General features: G+C 43.4%; 1 long non-coding RNA gene across 1 annotated transcript; it reads left to right on the forward strand.

Moving 5' to 3' along the window:
- Nucleotides 1-1,258: 1,258 nt before the first annotated feature.
- LOC116411777 lies at nucleotides 1,259-8,132 on the forward strand. Its single transcript, XR_004223337.1, has 2 exons — nucleotides 1,259-1,479; nucleotides 7,442-8,132. It is a non-coding gene; the product is annotated as an uncharacterized LOC116411777 (long non-coding RNA).
- The last annotated feature ends 2,680 nt before the right edge of the window (nucleotides 8,133-10,812 follow it).

A 10,812-nucleotide genomic window follows, 5' to 3' on the forward strand; every position in this document is an offset into this window, starting at 1 on the left:
TAGTTGGTCTAGTACCTTCTTTCTTTTTATTGGGGTGTTCAAACCTCCTACGCTCCAGGCGAGTACCTTAAATTCTGTGATATTTTGGATTGGCATGTTTTGCGTTTCATTGACAGTTGCCATCTTAGAAGAAAAAAGGGGGGATTTACCCTATGCCCTTTTTAGGGTGTTTAATTGCAGTCATGTAGGTTATGTGGAGGATTGGCCTGTCTCAGCGAGCAGGCTTGTCACTCCAATATTTGTTCTCACAAGGCCCTGGGATAGTTTGTTCACAATAAAATTGCATGTTGAACGTACGAGTAAACGTAATTAACTGGGTTTGGATTATTACATTAGTATAGGTAAGTCGTTTCATATTTACACAAATGAAAAAAAAGAAAAATGAAAGGGGAACATTTCTAGTTGCCTATTCTGTTTCATGTTAGTGGTATTAACAGTTATTTTGGGGGAGGGGACATTGGAGTCAGCAAGGTATAGGCTGGGGGGAAGGGTAGGGAAGGGGAGATGGTGGGTAGGGGGAAGGTGGAGTGGGGGGGCAGGGGGGGAATGCCTGCTTCAGAAGCATCGATATAAGTTCCGACCAATCTTTGGGGAAGTTACAGTTATCAATTGGGTTTTGGTGTGGTAGAGTTCAATTGAGTCCGGTTTTTAATTTTCCTAGTCCTTTGCTAGGGGTGTTGGTAGTTCTTTTGTTGTTCAGGTTATTTGGTCTTGTTCATCGTCTCCTGATGTTACTGTTTTGTAGTAGTCCATGGCTTGTTTGGGGTTTTCAAAGAAAATATTTTTCCCATTGTCTATGAAGATTCTCATTCATCCAGGTCATGATATACAGTATCTAGTAGAATTAAGTCTAAAACAACTGGACTTTTCTGAGTTTTTCTTGAAAATGTTTCACCACTCATCCGAGTGGCTTCTTCAGTTCAAATGACTGGTAGGGAATTCCCCGGTATTTAAACTCTTGATGGTAGTAGAGTCACTCTACTACCATCAAGTGACTCTACTGTAAGAAATCGTGTATTTGGGTGCCATTATTTGTGATATATATAAATATATATATATATATGTGTGTTTGTGGCTCTATTGTGTTATACACTGAGTATGGGGGGAGCTCTAATGATTACTATAAACCAGTTTATCAAGTTGAACCCGAAGCCAAATCTCCATATCTAAGGGTTTTTCTGTGGATGGTGGGACAGTACATCTGCGAGAAGCCATAAAAACTCAACAGTTACTGAACAATGGGCAAGGTGTGGTTTTATCAACCCCCATCTGATCAGTTGGTATGTGGGGGGCAGTGGCTGAAAGGTGCATAAATGTGGGCTGGACAGTGGTCAAGGGAGCAACCTGGGGGGAGCAACCTGGGAAAAGAACCTGGGAGGAGCACCTGAGGACTGGATCAGAAGTGACTGGGCAGGATGTGAGACAGACCGGAGAGGAGGCCATGGCAAGGAATCAGAACACCATGTACTTTGTTCATCGGTAGCTATAATGTAGATTTTGTCATTAATCTGTAAATGTAAATTATGTATATATATTTTTTGTGTTAATTAATCATTTAAGTGTAACAATCCATTGATTTGCTACTCAATATATTCCCTTTAATATACACTTATTGGTGTGGGTTATTTGTCTGCTTCTCAAAAGAACCGGAACCCTAGTAAGAGGGGTGATTAATATTATTATTATTATATTATTATTATATATAGTTCAAATCTTACACTACTACCATCAAGAGTTTAAATACCGGGGAATTCCCTACCAGTCATTTGAACTGAAGAAGCCACTCGGATGAGTGGTGAAACGTTTTCAAGAAAAACTCAGAAAAGTCCAGTTGTTTTAGACTTAATTCTACTAGATATTTTTCCCGTTGATTTTGTCTGTTATGTTTAGTTTTGCTGGAAATAGTAAGGAAAATCGGTATCCTGAGGCGTAAAAGAGTTTACATACTGGTGAGAATTCTTTACGCTTTGCTGCTACTGTGGCAGAGAAGTCCTGAAAGAGCAGGATTCTGTGTTCTTGATAGTAAAGGTCTTTGATTCTTCTGTATGCTGCTAAGATATTCATTTTTTCTGCGTAGTTTAGTAGTTTGAATATTACTTGTCGTGGTCTGTTTGAGTCTTTGAGTGGCGGAGGCCCAATTCTGTGGTATCTTTCAATTAGGTAGTGGGAGTGTGTCTCTTCCATTTTGAGCATTTTTGGAAGTTCTGTTATTAGTAGTTGTTAAAGTTCTGGGCCTTTTACGGATTCTGGCATGCCTACCAGCCGTAAGTTGTTTCGTCTGCTCCTGTTTTCCAGGTCATCAATTTTGTCTGCCATTATGATAATTTTGTGTTGTTAATTTTTTTTTCAATCATAGATTCTTTTATACTTGCTAGGTTTTGGTCTAGTAATGGGCCTAGTAGTTGTGCTAGATCTTGAGCTTGGGTGGTTTGGGATTGTTGATTGGTTGCTTCGGTGTTTGTTTCCATTTGTTCTGAGTCTTGGGTTGTCTTTTTTTCTTTTGTTCTTTGCTTTGTTTGTCTCTGTGGCATGGTAGTTGTTGGGCCTAGGTATAGTGATGAGCGAATTTGTCCCGTTTCGCTTCGCCGAATTATTCACGAAACGGCTCAAAATTTGCGAAACTAGTCGTGCGGCGTAAGTCTTTGTCGCGCATAGTAATTTCTGCGCGCGTGGCAAAATAAGTTTGCGCGCCATAGTTTTCCAGCGCGAGGCGGTGAGCGCCCAAATTTTTCGTTGCAAAAGCTTATGTGCATACTCACAGAGGTGTGAGAGAGAGTTTCAGATGTCACCTTTCTGAAGAGTTACAAAGTGCCATTGTGATTGGATTAGTGGAAGAGTATATATGCTGAGGACTTCCCATACCAGTCAGTTGAACTGAAGAAGCTGCTCGGATGAGGAGTGAAACATCTTCAATGATTACTTAACAAGTCCAGTTGCTTTAAATTTATTTATACTAGATATACCATGACCTGGATGAATGAAAATCTTCATAGATATAGGCATTAAGGTTGAACGTGATGGACATATTACATTACATTAACATTTATTTATAAAGCACCAACATATTCCGCAGCACTGTACAATAAGTGGGTTACATACATTGGACATACAGAGTAACATATAAAGCAATCAGTAACCGATACAAGAGGTGAAGAGGGCCCTGCCCAAAAGAGCTTACAATCTACAAGGAGAAAGGGTGTGGGAATGGGCATGACCAGAGTTGTGAGAGGTGTGGCACAGGGTATTGCTAAACTAGATTAGGGTAAGCTTCTCTGAATAAATGTGTTTTTAGAGATCTCTTGAAGGCAGAGAGATTGGGAGAAAGTCTGACAGTTTGTGGGAGCGAATTCCAGAGAAGGGGGGCAGCCCTTGCAAAGTCTTGAATGCGAGCGTGTGAGGAGGGAATGAGAGAGGAGTTGAGGAGCAGGTCAGTAGAGGAGCATAACAAGTGGGTTGGATGGTACCTAGAGATGAGTTCAGAGATGTAGGGTGGGGCAGAGTTATGGACTGCTTTAAATGTGAGGGTCATTAGTTTGAATTTTATCCTGGATGGTAGGGGAAGCCAGTGCAGGGATTGGCAGAGTGGCATGGCAGAGGAGGAGCGGTTGGAGAGGTGTATGAGCCTGGCAGCAGTATTCATTATGGACTGGAGAGGGGACAGTCTTTGGAGGAGAAGGCCAATTAATAGGGAGTTACAGTAGTCCAGGCGAGATATTATAAGAGAGTGAATAAGAATTTTGGCAGCATCTTGGGTGATAAATGATCGGATTTTGGAGATATTTCTTAGGTAAAAGTGACATGATTTGATAAGTGATTGGATATGAGGGGTGAAGGACAGGGGAGAATCAAGGATAACCCCAAGGCCTGGAAAGATGGGGTGATGGTAGAATTGTTAACCATTATAGATACCTCGGGAACAATGTGGGCGTTGGATGGGGGAAAGAGAACCAGTTCAGTTTTAGAGAGGTTTAATTTAAGGTAACGTTGGGACACCCAAGTGGAGATAGCGGACAGGCAGGAAGAGACGCGAGTTAGAAGCTCTGGGTTGAGATCAGGAGAGGAAAGATAGATCTGAGTATCGTCAGCATAGAGGTGGTACTGAAAGCCAAAAGAACTGATTAATTTGCCAAGTGAGGAGGTATAGAGAGAAAATAGTAAGGGGCCCAGGACAGAGCCTTGAGGAACCCCCGACAGAAAGAGGCAAGGGAGAAGATGATTCCCCATTGTAAGTGACACTGAAGGATCGATCTGAGAGATAAGATGAAAACCAGGATAAGGCAGTGTCACGAAGGCCAAGAGAGCGGAGAGTCTGGAGGAGAAGAGGGTGATCCACAGTGTCAAAAGCAGCAGAGAGATCGAGAAGTATTAGAAGCGAGTAGCGAGACATATGTCTTTTTTCAACCTAACTTACTATGTTACTATGCTTATAACTGGCCATTTTACAACATGCTAATAATTAACTTAAATGTGAACCACCCTTTAAGTTAATCTGCCATGTTTTGCTTTGTGGCAAAATTCCCAAACAGGTGGCAAAATTCGCTGAATTGTATACTGCCTGCTACACACATGCCCTACATTGTTAGAGAACCTCCTATCCGCTATGCTACAAGTGTTTTCTCCCAAGAAAAAAAAGGCTCCCATTTTGCCAGTTTCTTAAAAACATGTCTGTGATTTTTTACATTACGTCTGGTTGACAGGTAATGGTATGTACTACTGCACTAAAAAAGTACCTAAAAGTACAATCTATATTTTATATGTTACTACTAGCTTACAAACACAGCCACAACTAATAATAAATATGAACAGATAACATCTGGGTGCTTTGTATCCCACATTAACATGAATATATTGTATATTTATGTGTAAATGTAATGAATCTAAAATACTATGTAATGTTACATGACTTCAAGTACCATCTGATCAGTAGTTAAATGAAATAAAATCCAAATGTTGAAGATAGAAAATAAACACTTTAATATAAAAATAACAAAAAAGCACAATGGTGCTTACTCAGTATTAACTATATACAAGGAGGAGGAGGAGAAGGAGGAGGAGGAGAAGCAGAGAGAACAGCCTCCTTAATCTCCCTTATCTCCTGCCTCATTAGGGCCATGTCCTGCCTCAGTTGGGCCATCTCCTGCCTGGTCTGTGTGACCTCCTGCCGGACCTTTTGCAGCAGGTCCAAAAAAATATTTGCGCCCCCGGTTTGGGAGGCAGCATCATGTGTTGCTGGGGGTGCTGCTGGCGCTGCTGGGGGTGCTGCCACTGCCTCCTCATCTTCCGGCAGCTGGGGAGCCTGTGCAGGAGACGGTGGTGCCTGTGGTGGACCTGCCGCATCCGGTGCCTCCGCCCCATCAGCACCTGGATCCACCTGGAGCCATTCGTCTGGCAATGAAAGAATTTCAGTTTGAGAAATACAGCACTTGCTTTTGTACAGAACAAATGATACAGTCTGAGATGTGTCATGTAACTACAGGAAAACCATTATCTATAAGCATGGCAGGTATGGGGAAGGGCATCTATAAGCATGGCAGGTGTAGCGTTCAACAGCAACCCTGTTATAAGATATTTGTTATGTTTTGTTAATGTTCAGTGCTATGCAAAACTGCTGACTTTAGAGGTGCCCTTTCCAGCAAGCCAGATGGTAATTGGGGTGTGGCCACAAAAGTGGGCGTGGTCAAAAAATTTGCCGCTAATATACTATGGTATGACAGTCATGTGAGCCATTATGGCATACCTCCCAACATTTGAAAAATGAAAAGAGGGACAAAACGATTTGGTGCGCGCAGCGCAGCAAATTTTTTGACCACGCCCACTTTTGTGGCCACGCCCCAATTACCACACCCCATCCATTTTTTTTCCAAGTGAGTTAGAACTATGTACCAGTTTGCCCCCCCATACACAGTACCCCCAATAGCCTAAAAGACAGTACCACCCATACACAGTGCCCCTATACACAATGCCCCCCATAGAAAGTGCCCCCAATTGCCCCCATACACAGTGCCCCCATACACAGTTTCCCCAATTGCCCCCATAGAAAGTGCCCCATAGACATTAACCCCCATAGAAAGTGCCCCCATAGACAGTAACCCTCCATAGAAAGTGCCCCCATACACAGTACCCCCATACGCAGTGCCCCTAACTGCCCCCATAGACAGTACCCCCCATACACAGTGCCCCCAATTGAGACAGTACCCCCCCATACACAGTGCCCCCAATTGAGACAGTGCCCCCCATACACAGTGTCCCCAATTGAGACAGTACCCCCCATACACAGTGCCCCCAATTGAGACAATGCCCCCAATTGAGACAGTCCCCCCCATACACAGTGCCCCCAATTGAGACAGTTCCCCCCATACACAGTGCCCCAATTGAGACAGTCCCCCCCATACACAGTGCCCCCATTTGAGACCATCCCCCCCATACACAGTGCCCCCAATTGAGACAGTCCCCCCCATACACAGTGCCCCCAATTGAGACAATGCCCCCAATTGAGACAGTCCCCCCCATACACAGTGCCCCCAATTGAGACAGTTCCCCCATACACAGTGCCCCAATTGAGACAGTCCCCCCCATACACAGTGCCCCCATTTGAGACCATCCCCCCCATACACAGTGCCCCCAATTGAGACACTCCCCCCATACACAGTGCCCCCAATTGAGACACTCCCCCCATACACAGTGCCCCCAATTGAGACACTCCCCCCATACACAGTGCCCCCAATAGAGACAGTCCCCCCCCATACACAACGCTCCCTTCTTCTTAGTCAGCAGCTCCTTGTGCAGCGGTGACAGGCCCTTTTATAAGGTTGTGCCCCTGGGTACGTGTGACATCATTACGCACGGGCGCAACCTTTTAAAAGGGCCTGTCACTGCTGCACAAGGAGCCGCATACACAGAGGAGCCACTGGGGAAGAAGGAGCGCCAGCGCATTGCACTGTCCCGGATACGTCAATGAATGTTCCGCATTTCCGTAATTTATTACGGAAATGCAGGACATTCATGGAACTATCCGGGACAGCGGGATGGCCTATCAAAATCGGGACTGTCCCGCGGAAAGCGGGACAGTTGGGGGGTATGCATTATGGTGTTACAGCCATGTAAGCAGAGCTGGCAGCCTTACAGTTTGTAAAATAAAGCCTATAGCAAAAGCCTCTGTGTGTGGGGTATGGGGCAGGGCATCTATAAGCATGGCAGGTATGGGGCAGGACCTCTATAAGCATGGCAGTTATGGGATGGGCAACACCATTAAGAGATAATCTCTATTTAAATAATCTAAAATTATGGCTATTGTTCCAATCCTAATGTTAAAGTATTTCCATAAACACATTTTTGCTCAAAAATAGCAAATTAAATAGGAAACAAGTGAATTTATGGTAATTAAAAGGAAACATCTTTTTATTAATTTAAAAAAAAATCTACCTTCCACTTCTCCCCTCAGCTCATCCACTAACTCTGCGTAACGCCACTTCACGTCACTCCAGATTCTTTGCAAGACGCGGACACTGAGTTGGACCTGGTAGTCCCGTCTGAGGCGCCGACGCAGTCTCCTCATGATCCCCCTGCAGATCGACTGGATCCTGGGAGTGCCTGGTGGGATATTATCATAGCCCTCCCGGTGCAGGAATGACACAAAGAAACGCAGCTGCACCTCATCCATATTCCCAGGTCCTGCCATGTCCACATCTTGACATGTTTTCCAGTCCTAATGGCCACAGGGCAGGGCACCAAGTATTTATACTAGGGACACACCAATTTGAAGCAAGTGCGAGAGAATTTTGGTGCGAACGTCAAATTCGTTGCGCTCCGGGCTTGTCGCGCTCCGGTTTTGCCGCGCGCGAATATTTGCTTCCGCTAGAGTATATTTGCTCGCGAAAATGTACATTTTTTCACGCGAGCGTATATTTGGTCGCGCAGATGTACATTTGGTCGTGCAAGTGTATATTTGGTCGCGAAAATGTCCATATATTTTAAGCATATATTTTGACGTGCAAGTGTGAATTTTTACGCACAGGCCTCTAGTTTGACACGTAAGTGAGAATTTTGACTTTTCTGCTATTGTATTGAATGGGCCTCAGAACCATTATGCTTTTTTTGCTTGCACCTCCATTAAATAATTCAATTAATTATAATGAAATGCAAGCCTTTAATACAAGTACATTATTAGGAGCCCTAACAGACCCAAAACCAGAAGAAATTTGATGATATTGCGGCAGCAGGAACTTTATTATTATGTTGGGTTGTTCTTTCGCTTTTTCTTCTTATTCTTAGCGACCCCCATTTTCTAAACGCTGCTCCTCCTACAGTTTTAGGGGTACAACACCCAAACTCCACACACTTCCTCACCCTATAGCGGAGCAGGTGATCCCGCCCCACGTCTTTTTGTGGTGCCGCTCTGAACCCCCCCAATTTTCCCACTGACTTTGACAGGGAAGAGTTTCAAACTGCTGCCACGCTCACAGCTTTGAAGCTACACCCCATCAAAATTGAACACCGATAACTGCTCAACTCAAACACTGAATGTCTTTGTTTGGGGGCCCAGCGGACTGAACAACAGTAGCTATACAAAGTACTATGAGGCACCACATTGATTAAGCGATGCCTGACGGTGAGACACTTGGTGCACTTAATATCTTTCTTCATAAATTAAATTTCCTCGCAAATTGAGAATAGAGTTGATGCGTTCATACTCAATGTCACTTCAATTAAACACCTTGTGCCCGCATATGAGTTTACTAGAAGGCAGAGACAATATCATCACTTTATGCCTTGTGCTTATATACCAATGTTTTTTACCTCAGCACAGGCAGTTGGCAATACAATGCTTCTACATTTGAAAATGGGAGAAGGGGGAAGGGAGTTTACCAATGCATCAAACTATAAATCCCCCACCTCCTCTGTAAAAATCAAAACCATCCAATGACCAAACTAAATTACCAATTAGAGCTTACATACAATTAAATATTAGGAATTGAAGCTTTTTGCCTACGTACCACTGATTTTTACCTCGGCATAAGTTTTTCAATTTCACGGCGCTTCTCTAATAAAAGAGCTTCCCATTACAACAGCATAGATCTCTCACTTTTCAAATCAAATGGCAATTATCTCCTACAGCTGATCTTGGTTTAAACCTTGTGCCTACATACCATCACTGTTTTACCTCAGCACAGGCTTTTGGATTAAACGGCGCAAATTGTAGCAAGGAAAATTCTTGTGCTTACCTACCAACGATGTTTACCTCAGTCCGGAAGTTCGCGAACTTTTGGCATATGTTCATAATTTGGGTTCGCCTTAGCTGGCGCCAAATTTTGACCTCTCACCCCAGAGTCAGCAGATACATGGCAGCCAATCAGGCAGCTCTCCCTCCTGGACCACCACCCCCAACCCTGGACCACTCCCTTCCATATATAAACCGAAGCCCAGCAGCCATTTTACATTCTGCCTGTGTTTGAAGAGATAGCATAGGGGAGAGTTGTGCAGGGATTTGAGGGAGAGTTTAGGTAGCTTTGCTGAGTCTGACTAGTGATCTACTTTCTACTGCTCTGTATTAGCAGCACATAGGGAGAGAGTTGTGCAGGGATTTGAGGGAGAGTTTAGGTAGCTTTGCTGAGTCTGACTAGTGATCTACTTTCTACTGCTCTGTATGTAGCTGCTGTGGGCAGGCAGCTGTCCTGTGCTGATCATCTGCTGTAACCCAATAGTCCTTGTAAGGACTGCTTTTATTTTCTGATTACTGTTACTCTAGTGTTCTTTTCATTGTGTACTGCAGCTCCGTCTGTCTGTGTTGGAGACAGGTGTGCTGCTCCGAGTAGTGCACTAAGCACTAACCACCGTTTAACACATAATTTTTTTTTATTTGTGTTTTTTTACTTTGCTACTGTAATTTATAGAGGCCAGTGCTATTAGTCTAGCTGTGTTGGGGACTGGTGTGCTGCTCCTAGTAGTTCACCACCAGCACCAACCAGAGATCACTTTTGTTTTATTATTATTTTTTTTGATTATTTATCTTATTAGATATTTAGATATTAGATATATATATATTAGATATAGATATTTAGATATTTATTTAGACATTCTGTCTAAAAATAACAATAATAATTCCGTGTCCAGAAACATCACCTGAGTGACATTTTTCCACTGGCAGTACTACATCCACTACTGTATATGTTGCCATTGCAGGCCTTGTTGTTGCCACTGTCTGTTTAAACCAAGTGCCACCTAGCTGTGTGAGCTTTTTCACATTCTGTCTAAATAACAATAATAATTCTGTGTCCAGAAACATCACCTGAGTGAATTTTTTCCACCAGCAATACTATATCCACTACTGTATACTTTGCCATTGCAGGCCTTGTTGCCAGTGTCTTTTTCAACCAAGTGCCACCTAGCTGTGTGAGCTTTTTCACATTCTGTCTAAATAACAATAATAATTCCGTGTCCAGAAACATCACCTGAGTGACGTTTTTCTACCAGCAATACTATATCCACTACTGTATACTTTGCCATTGCAGGCCTTGTTGCCAGTGTCTTTTTCAACCAAGTGCCACCTAGCTGTGTGAGCTTTTTCACATTCTGTCTAAATAACAATAATAATTCCGTGTCCAGAAACATCACCTGAGTGACGTTTTTCTACCAGCAATACTATAGCCACTACTGTATACTTTGCCATTGCAGGCCTTGTTGCCCGCTGTCTTTTTCAACCAAGTGCCACCTAGCTGTGTGAGCTTTTTCACATTCTGTCTAATAACAATAATAATTCCGTGTCCAGAAACATCAACTGAGTGAGGTTTTTCCACCAGCAATACTATATCCACT

The sequence above is a fragment of the Xenopus tropicalis genome, chromosome 6 (genome assembly GCF_000004195.4).
Source record: "Xenopus tropicalis strain Nigerian chromosome 6, UCB_Xtro_10.0, whole genome shotgun sequence".
NCBI classification, from domain to species: domain Eukaryota; kingdom Metazoa; phylum Chordata; class Amphibia; order Anura; family Pipidae; genus Xenopus; species Xenopus tropicalis.